Source organism: Elephantulus edwardii, unplaced genomic scaffold, assembly GCF_000299155.1.
Source record: "Elephantulus edwardii isolate Elephantulus edwardi_28Jun2011 unplaced genomic scaffold, EleEdw1.0 scaffold00096, whole genome shotgun sequence".
Taxonomy (NCBI): Eukaryota; Metazoa; Chordata; class Mammalia; order Macroscelidea; family Macroscelididae; genus Elephantulus; species Elephantulus edwardii.
Genome location: NW_006399846.1, coordinates 1,888,487 through 1,899,443, shown reverse-complemented (window position 1 = coordinate 1,899,443; position 10,957 = coordinate 1,888,487). Strand labels below are relative to the sequence as shown.

The following is a 10,957-nucleotide window of genomic DNA, read 5'->3' as shown; positions in this document are numbered from 1 at the left end:
TAGCCGCTAAAAGAGGAATGAAATTTGTTGGATTCCTATCACAGCACTCATTGTCCACCATCTAAATTCTTCAATCAACTCAATCTTGAGGAAGACATAGAACCAGAAACAATACTATCTATGAGGCAGAGTTTATATGAAAACTGTAAAAGTTTCAACGAAGGAGTATTAAATGGGCAAACATTTGAAAGTGGAATGAATCAAAGAGGAATTTCATCCTGAAAGTAAACCATCTCGATGGGACAAGACAGCAGCCCCAGTTACTCTAAATCAACAAAGGAAGAAGATAACAAGTTGTATGCAGTTTTAAATGTTTGGGTTTTTTTTTTATGATGAATTAACTTCCTGTGCCTAACAGGAAGACTGCCTGTCAATGAAAGTAACAAGAAAAGGAGCTGTTATTTGTATTACTTGATGCTAATTGTTAATTGTATTTTACTATAAGTAAAGCTTGTCTTTAATTGATTCTTTCATATGCTGGGAACCGTCTAAAGGGGATCACCTGTCCAAATCTTTGGAAGGATTACTTATCTGTAAAGAGGAAGGTTCTAGAGTTCCAGGTTCTAATAAGAAAGGAAATGATGCCATCACAGTAGCATAATGGACCCAAATTGAGGGCTGTGACATCAGATTGGATTGTAGCCCTCTGTTCCACACTCTAGCGGAGTCAGATGGCCCTGACAAGTGTGTTACTATCTATACCTGCATGGACCCACAACAGTGAAGGGAATTTGGCCACAAAGCAGGTGTTATTTCTTCAGAGGTCAATCAAACTAGGAATTCAGCTGTCCAAACACCAGAGAAGAAAGGCAGCCACTACATTAAAGGTAAAGGCAAGAACAAAGTAACCAGCAGGAGAGTTGAAGTAGTCTTGGTCACATCACAACCCTCAGAAAGCAGAGCCCTGGGGGAGGAGTGCTCTTCTCCACTTCCAGAAAACGTTGGATGAAGGAGGGGAGGGCTGTGCAGTACAGCAGCCTTTCCAGGGTCAGCGCCAACGACAATGTCCTGCGGGAATTAGTGGACAGTTTGATCAGGAAGATGGAACAACTTAGGTCATCTGCATGTGAACAAGGAGCTAAAGCAATGGAGCACTTGTGAATAATTATCAAAATAATTGCCAATGGAATTTATCATATTACTTTATCTGCATCGATGTAATACTTGCCTAACTCAGGCTTTCATCTAATCTACATAAATTTAGACTCAATCTCCAAGACAAGGAAAACTTGTCCACTCCTGCGTGTATTTGTAAATTTAGAATCATGTTTACACTGCTGAGTTGAAACAGCTGTTTAAACAGATGTTCATCAGTTTATTAAGCAATAAGCTCCTTCAATTTCTTGTGAATGTATAAAGCATATTTTTATTATAATTCCTGGGATAAAGACTAAATGTGTCAACCCGTATTTTATTTAGCTAGCTAGAAAATTCTTAGGAAATTACCGTTTTATTTATGTTGAGAAATAAATGCCTTTCCCTCTTTGTTTTCTGTCTCTCATACACACATATCTAAACATAAGTAAAAACCTAATTAATGAAAATAAGTATTTTCTAAATTTAAAAAAGACAATTTCAAGTTCTACCCTGCAGTACAGTTTAGTGAATGATAGAGTATTATCCATATGCATACAAGGAAGATGTGTTAATATGACTATTATACAAATATACCAACCAACACCTAAAGCCAAACAGAAGGAAATGGAAGCTTTTTATCAAAAAGTTGCTGAATATTCCACGGACTGTCAAAAGAACAAACAGATATGTGTCTTGGAGAAGGCACAGCCAGAGTGGTCCTTGGAGGCAAAGATGATGAAGCTTCTTCTCTTTGTTTGTATCTTTCTCCTACTTTGGGCACATTGCTGGTAGAGGCTATTCCTTGGAGAAAGACATCATGGTTAGAAAGGTGAAGGGACGGCAAGGGAGAGGAAGACCCTCAAATGTCAGAATGTAAGAACGTCAAAAGATACTCTGAATATTGCTCTGGATTGGCACAATGATTGCAATAATGGGTTTCTGAATGTGTCAAATTGTGAGTACAGCACAGGATAGGACAGGGTTCAAATTTGCTGTTCATAAAGTCACTCTAGGGAATCTGGTGACCTAGGGTCAAGAAGCTGTGCTGCAATCCCAAAGGCACGTGGTTCGGGAAGAAGCTGTGCTGCAATCCCAAAGGCACATGGTTCGGGGCCACTAGCTGCTCTGTGGAAGAAAGATGGACAGTCTCTTCCTGTGTAATTAACTGCTTCTTGAAAACCTTCCAGAGAGTCAGCTTTGAGTCTATTCCGATTGTAAGCACACCACAACAACAGGGTCACTCTGAGTCATACTAGACTCAATATCACCTAATAACAACCACCAGTGTCAAGTACTTTAAAATTAGATGCCGCTGACAATTTGAGTGCTCCCTAAGAAAGACCAAATTTGTTTTGAGTCTACAAATGAGGAAAGAAAAACCTCCATTGATTCAATTTAATAAATACAGATAACATTGTTAGTGAAAGGCTATCTTATTTTAACTTACAGCAGCCTTTTAAGATGGCTGTGCTTGCAAGCCCATTTAACAAGAACATGGTGCAGTGAATTACTTAATATGCACCTTGTGGTGTTAGAAAAGGGTATTGCATGTCCCGGGAATTGCCAAAAGAACAAACTGGGCAGTCTTGGAGGAAGTGCAACCACAGTGTTCCTTAGAGGCGGGGATGGCGAAACTTTGTCAGGAATACTGCGGGAATGTTGTTAGGAGGGGCCAATCCTTGGGAAAAGAGATCATGCTAGGAGAGGTGGATCACAAAGAAAGAAGACGACCTTTCAACAAGATGGTCTGACACAGTGACTGTAACAGTGAATTTGAGAACGTCAAAGAAGATGAGGCTGGTGTGCAGGATAGCTCAAGGTTCAGAGCTGGTGTTCCTAGGATTGCGATAAATCATATTTATAACATAACAGCAAGAACAAAAACTAAAATACACGAAATGATGTAGAGGAACCATGCCAATGAGGTGCTTACAGGCCACTAAGGAGATTGGATAGCTCGCTAGTAATGTAAATAAGGTGCACAGCACCCTTAAGGGTGGGTACAACAATGTAAATAAAGTGTGTAGAACTCTAATGAGAAGATTGTCAGTTTTACTATCCTATTAGGCTTAAAGACCATCTCAGGAACAGGTTTGAGATCTTGAACATTAATGAACAAAGACCAGATAGATGAGCTGTGGGAAGATATCAAGAATATCATCCAAAAAGAATACAAAAGGCCATTGTAAAGACAGAGGAAGAAGAAAAGACCAAAATGAATGCCAGAAGATACTCTGAATATTACTCTAGAGTGCCGAGAAGCCAAAGCAAAGGGAAGAAATCAAGAGGTTAAGGAGCTGAACAGAAGATTTTAAAGGGCAGCTCAGGAAGACAAAGCAAAGTATTATAATGAAATGTGCAAGGAGCTGGAGTCAGACAATCAAAAGGGCCGAACTCGCTCAGTATATCTTAAGCCGAAGGAACTAAAGAGCAAATTCAAGTTGAGTTGCAATACTTAAGAATGCTATGGGAGACTACTGAATGATCCAGGAAGCATTAGAAGGAAATGAAAGTAGTATACAGAGTCATTGTATCAAAAAGAATTGACTGACATTAAAGAATTTCATGAAACAACATATGATCAAGAGACAATGGTGATGATGCAAGAAAAATCCTGCTGAAGATTAACCAGAAATGACTGGAACAGTACATTGACAGAGAACTACCAGAAATATAAGTTGGGTTTAAAAGAGGTTGTAGCATTAGAGGCATTATCGCCAATGTCAGATGGATCTTGGCAGAAAGCTAACAGGACAAGAGGAATGTTTGTGTTTCATTGACTATGAAAAGGCGTTTGACTGTGTGGATCACAACAAACTGTGGCTAACTTTGAGAAGAATGAGAATTCCAGAGCACTTGATTGTGCTTATGTGAAATCTATGCACGGACCAGGAGGCTGTCATTAGAACAGAGCAAGGAAACACTATAGTTAAAAATCAGGAAAGGTATAAAACAGAGATACATCCTATCTCCATATACGAGGAACAGAACTTCTGGAAGTCTGGGCTCTATGAGGAGTAATGTGGCATCAGAATTAGAGGAAGACTCATAAATAACCTGCATTATGCAGATGACACAACTTTGCTTGCTGAAACTGAGGAGGGCCTGAATTGCTTGCTACAGAAGATCAAGGACTATAGTCTTCAATATGGATTGGAGCTCAACATCAAGAAGACAAAGACTCTCACCACTGGGCCAACTGGCAGAACCATGATACATGGGGAAGAGATTGAGTTTGTTAACAGTTACAGTTTGCTTGGCTCCACAATTATCACTCTTGGTACCAGCAGTCAGGAAATCATAAGATGAAGTGCACTGGGAAAATCTGCTGTCAGGGACGTCTCCAGAGTACTGAAAAATATTAGTCTGGAGACTAAGGTGCATTGATCCAGGCCATGATCTTTGCAATTCCTTGCTATGCCTCAGATTGCTGGACATGACTAAGGATGACAGAAGAATAATTGATGTCTTTGAGTTGTGGTGCTTGAGTTGAGTCTTAAACATAACATGTCTTGGAGAGGGTGAAACATGTTTCTCCTTGGAGGCTAGGATTCTGAAGCTCCATCTCACATATTTGGGCATGTGATGAGGAGGGACTGATCCATGGAGAAGGACATCATGCTCAGAAGGGCAGAGGGACAGTGCAGGAGAGAAAGACCCTGGATGAGATGGATTGATACAGTAACTGGGACCATGTGGGTAAGTGTGTCACCATCAGTGAGACTGGCTCAAGACAGGCAGGCTTCAGAGCTGTTGTACATAGGGTTGCTATGAATTGCAAGCAACTAGACAGCACATAACAATAGGATTAAAATGAAGTGGATGGGGGGGTGTCTTATAACCATCAAGAAATAAAAGCCAGAAATAAAGCACATCCTTTGGACTTAGGATCCCTGCACAGAGAGACTCCTTCACTCAGAAGATGGAGAGAAGTATAACACCTTTCTGAGAAGGCAAGAAATGGAAAGAAACAGCAGCAGAGCAAAGGCTTCAGTAGAATCAAAGAACAGCAAGAAAGAATGCAATGGGCTTCTGGGAGCATGGAACAAGAACATTAACAGCCTTCAGGCAGGAGAGTGTTAGCAGGTAGGTATCTCTAGCCAGGCAGAAGATCTAGGTTTGCCAACCCACAAAGCATCATAAAACCAAAGTTTGCCAGTTGAATATAGGGTATTTCTGAGCATTTATCAGCAGAACTAAAACAGCTCACTTAGGCCAGAGACCATGCGCCTGTTTGTGGGTTGAACTGAGAAGAGGATAGCCTGACAGGATAAATTTTTTTTTTCTGATCCTGAATTATAACCTATTACTTCTCTAATAAGCCTCATATTCTGTCTGCCATAGTACCATCTGTCAGTTGTACGTAGCCATGGCAGTGGGTTATTGAACCCAACAAAGAAGTAGACAATGTTGTGGGAAGGATAGTTAGTGTGAGAATTAACAAAAGTCTTTGGAGAGAGGAAGCATGTCTGACTGCTGCCTCATGGAATAATCTTGGAGCTGAGGCTGATTCTTTGGAAGACAGAGGTCAGACTACTCCTTCTCCACGCTATTCTTCACAACAGATGAAAAAACTAGGGATCAAAGAGGCTAAGTAACATCTCAGATGGCCATAGTCCAGAAGACTCCTAACCTAACCCTTAATATGAGCATTCAACTAAAGACAAGTAAAAAAAACTGTCAGACTTTTTCAGATCTACCTGTACTCCAGGAAGAATGCAACGACTACTGTAAGAAAGGGAGAAACAACTTGTCCCAGAAGAAGAGAGAAAGCAATTATCTCCACCCAGGTCACACGCCATGAAACGGTCTACTACTCGAGAACTGCAAGAAGAAAACTTTAGAGTTCAGAAAGGTCCTTGAGCTACCAGCATGGCTCACCTGAGCCCCAAGCCTCTTCACAACAGCAGTTATGTTTAAGCCTGTTGTTACATTCACTGTAAAAATTCATCTTGTTGAAGGTCTTCCTTTTATCTTCTAATTTTAAAAGCATGATGTTCTTACCCAGGGATAGGTCTGTCTGGGATACTGACCAAAGTTAGCAAGATGAAGTCTTACCATCCTCACTGTTAAGCAGCACTCTGGTTGTGCTTCCTCCAAAAAAAGATTTGATTGTTGTTCTGATCGTTCATGGTATTGGTGTTTTCAATGTTATTTGTCAATACAATAAATCAACTGGGAATTTTGGAAGATTAGAGAAGTAGAGGAAGATCTCCAACAAGATGGATTAACACAGCGCTCACCACAATGAGCATGACAGAGATCATGAGGACGGTACTGGACAGGCCAAGGTTCATACTCTCTAAGATTTGTAACTGACTCAACGGCACCTAATGACACAGAAATGTGTGTGTGTGTGTGAATATATTTCTTTCCATTTGACTTCTTGATTGCTATTTACATGGGTGCTGATCGTAATCCAAGTAAAATGAAATTCTTAACAATGTTGTAAAATAAAATTCTCAACAATGTTAAAAATAACCAGCCATGACAAATCAAACACATCAATTTCACTTTGGTCTTCCTTTTTCACTTTCAGATGTATCATTAAAAATACTATGCATTTTATTCATCAAAGTATGATATCTTCTCTCTTCAACAGTATCCTTTGCAGAATATTTACCCAATGCAAATTTTTTTGCATACAACTTTTCATTATTGACTGTGTGGATCACAACAAATTGTGGCTAACTTTGAGGAGAATAGGAATCCCAGAGCACTTGATTGTGTTCATGTGAAACCTATACTCAGATCAGGAAGCAGTTCTCAGAACAGAGCAAGGAAACACTGCATGGTTCAAAATCAGGAGAAGACTGTGGCAGGGATGCATCCTGTCTCTGTATCTTTTCAATCTCTATGCAGAACAGATCATTCAGGGCTTCATGAGAAGGATGTTGCATCAGGATTGGAGGAAGACTAATCAACAACTACGTTATGCAGATGGCACAACCTTGCTGAAATTGAAGAAGACCTGAAGCACTTGCTGCAGAAGGTCAAGGACTGTAGTCTTCAATATGGATTGAAGCTTAACATCAAGAAAACAAAGATCCTCAGCACTGGGCCAATTAGCAGCACCATGATAGGTGGAGAAGAGATTGAGATTGTCAACAATTACAGCTTGCTCAACTCCACAATCAACACTCTTAACACAAGCAGTCAGGAAATCAAAGATTAATTGCACTGGGAAAATCTGTTGTCAGGGACCTCTATAGAGTGCTGAAAAGCAACAATGTCAGTCTAGAGACCAAGGTGAGCCTAATCCAGGCTATGGTCTTCGCAGTTGCAGTTGCTTGCTATGCATCAGTGTGCTGGACAATGACTAAGGATGACAGAAGAACAATTGATGCCTTTGAATTGTGGTACTGGAGAAGAGAATTTTTTTTTCTTTTCTGCCAGACCAACTTTTATTATATTAAAAAAGGAACAACTAGGCACAAAGATCTTGTCCTAGATCTTGACAAAATATGTCCTGACCACTCCAATCTCTCTAAAATTAAAAATACATAGCCACATCTGTAAGGGTTTTAATGAACAAAAAGTTAAATTCAAACTTTCATATGCAAAATAAATTCTTGTACACTGAAAGCATCAAAGCCAACTATTAAACAAGGTGCCTTGGCTTACTCTCAGAACTAGATTTTAAGTAACTGTAAACCCCTAACTTAAATTGAAACCCAGATCTGATTGCTCCTAAATCTTGGGATTTTAAGGCCTGAGCATATATATTTTAAAAAGAAAGTATTCAATTTAAAGCTATTGTTTCTCAAGGTGGGGTTTTTTTTTCTCCTAATATTATAGCCAAAATGACATTTTATATGCATTAGGATTCCATCCCCATTGAAATTTGTGGAGAAGAGTCTTGAACATACCATGGACTACCAAGAAAACAAATAGGTCCATCTTGGAGAGAGTGAAAACAAGTCTCTCCTTGGAGGCTAGGATTTTGAAGCTCTGTCTCACATACTTTGGACACATGGCCAAAAGAGACCAGTCCTTGGAAAAGGACATCATGCTTGGAAGGGTGGAGGGACAGCGCAGAAGAGGAAGACCCCGGATGTGATGGATTGATACAGTTACTGGGACAATGGAGGTTGGTGTGTCAGAATTAGTGAGACTGGCTCAGGACAGGGCAGGGTTCAGAGTTGCTGTACATAGGGTTGCTATGGGTCGCAGGCGACTCAACAGCACGTAACAAGAACAACTTTGCATGGGCATAGATTGATGATATAAGTAAAATTAAATTCATGAAAATGTCAATATTTTCTTCATTTATCATAATGTTGTTTATTGATTTAATTCTAAGAATGTTCATTTTCTTGATGTTGAGAAAGGATTATATGGTCTTTGATCTTCCCAGTAAATGAATGATTGAAGTCCTCTACAAGTTTGGTGGGTGGTGGGAAAGTGCAGGGAAAAAACCCAAAGTACATGAATGAAACATAATGTAAACAAACTATTGTATGCAAAGCAATAAAAACAAATTTAATGGCTACAGCCATGGATCAACAGGGAACTACCGGAAATTCCAGCTAGATAAGAATAGGATATAGAAGAAGGGATATTGTTGTTGTGTGCCTTTGCATAAGAACACATGACCCTTCAGAAGGTTTTCAGTGGCAGTAAATCATACAGGAAATTACTCATCCTTCTTCCACAGAGCAGCTGGTGGATTTGAACTACGTGCCTTTGGAATTGCAATGCAGCTTCTTAACCACTAAGCCACCAGAGCTCCCTGGAAGAAGGGAAATCATAGTAATGTAATAACTATTACATATACTATGTAATAGTTATTAAGAGTCAAGCAAGGAGTCTGGTGGCTGGTGTAAGAGAATACATGGAAGAAAGATATGACAGTCGGCTTCTATAAAGTTTATAAACTTGGAAATGGGATGGGGTAATTTCACCGGGTTCCACAGGACAACAGTTTTTTGGTTGGCTGGGGTTGCGCTACCAGGCAATATTTTAGGTCCTTCCCAAGTACCTTGTGAGTAGAGGCCCAGACCCAGGAGTTCGGGCTTGAGCTCTTGGGTTCCTTTGGACAAGTCACTTTCTCTCATAGGTAGGTTTTCAAAGTGAAGTGTCTGATCCAGGCTTGGGTGGTCTCTTGCACCTTTAACTTCACAAAATTGTGAGCCTGAGCCTCTCTGGGTGGTCACCTTCTTCAACCTGAAAGGTGGGCCTCAATCTGGAACATCTAGTGGATACTGCCTCATGGCCACCCTATAGGGTTTCAAAAGTCTTAAATTCATAGACTGGCATACAATTCTCCCCAGGAGTGGCTAGTGGGTTGGGACCTCTGAATTTCTGGTAGCAGCATAACAGTGTTAGCTCTCTGCACCACCAGGGTTCCTTACAGATGGGCCCCAGGGGTTCCAAATCCTTCTGACTTACTCTGCAAATAGGAAAAACACCACTGTGGCAAACACAAAGAACAGACCAGGCATTTTTGTGTGTGTGGTTTTGGCAGGGGGTATGTTTCCCACTGTGGCAACTGGCCACGGCCCAGCCTTGGCACACATAAATGCTGTCCCGAGGATCCTGGTCCAAAACAGGGCAGGACCTTGAAGCCCAGCTCTTAGAGAAGAGGCTTGAGCAGCGAGGCCCAAGGGGAAGGTGTGGCAGTGGGGTGAGGGATGCCGGAAATCTCAGGGGCTGCGCCCTGGTCTCCGGGCTCTCCGCCCACGCCAGCAGACCACACCTCCAGGACCGCACCTCCAGTCTGCAGAGGGTGTGTGCACGATGCTGTTTAATCAGCCGAGAAACGCTGCGTATCTTCAGAGAAAGGGAACCCCGAGGAAGGGAAGAGGAAGAGGCGCAGCCCTGCTATCCCCGGGAAGCACCATGGGGCCCAGTCCTCTCTCTGAAGCTCTGGCCTCTGAAAACAGAATATGCAACCAGCTGGAGCGAGAGCGCACTAGGAAGGGGACGAAAGGCGCATAGGCTGGGGCGAGAAGTGCAAAAACGCGGCCCCTAGAGGGCCGAGCCCTGGAAAGTTGGTACACAGACCGGGAGGCATCCCGAGGGCCAGCCCTCTCCTCTCCCAAGGGCCTTCTTGTTTCGGGCGCGGCTGTGGGGTGGGTACGATGGGAGCACAGGAAGCCCAGTGAGGCTGACTCATCCTCCCACCGCAGCGGTGAGTCACCAGCTGGAGCGAGGCCCCCACAAAGCCCGCTCTCTGCCCCGCGGGCCGTTCCAGCGGCGCCCCCTCGCGGCCACATGCCAATGCACAGCCGGATTCCTAGTGTCCGCTCACCTGAGCTGATGGCGCCAACCCCAACTCTCCCTCTCCTGCACCCACCCTAGCTCAGCGTCCATTCTCTAAAACCCCCTTTGTCTCCTGCTCTGTGTCGACGTGTAAACCCTGGCAAAATGCAGACAATTAAGGTCTGTAAGGGAAGTCCATAGGGAGTGCTGGTGGCCTGGTGGCAAGAAGCAGCGCTGCAATCTCAAAATCACAGAGTTCGAATCCACCAGAAGCTCCACAGGAGATGTCTGGGCCTCCTCCTGTGCAATTACCTGCCTCTGAAAACTCGCCAGAGTCAGCTATGGGTCAGTACTGACTTGATGGTACACAACAACAAAGGAAGTCCGTAGGAGGCTGTACTGCTGACCCAAAGGCTAAGCCTCTTGGGGGTTCGAACCCACCAGCAGCTCAGCTGGAGAAAGGTGAACAATCTCCTCCTATAACATTTATTCACAAACTCAGAAACCCAGTGGAGGGTCACCGATGGGTTTGTTTTGACTCAACTGATGAGTTTGGGAGGAGAGTTTAAGGGAAGAATGTATAGTGTTCGTTATAGTACTTTTCCACTTTTTCTTGAAGAGAACATTTTCCAAATAAAATATCAAAGGAAGGAGACTCCTCCCTCCCTACAATTCT

The 10,957-nt window shown here is 42.4% G+C and overlaps 1 pseudogene; it reads left to right on the top strand.

Moving 5' to 3' along the window:
- The first annotated feature begins 237 nt into the window (after positions 1-237).
- On the top strand, positions 238-1,070 carry LOC102870160 (annotated as a pseudogene).
- The last annotated feature ends 9,887 nt before the right edge of the window (positions 1,071-10,957 follow it).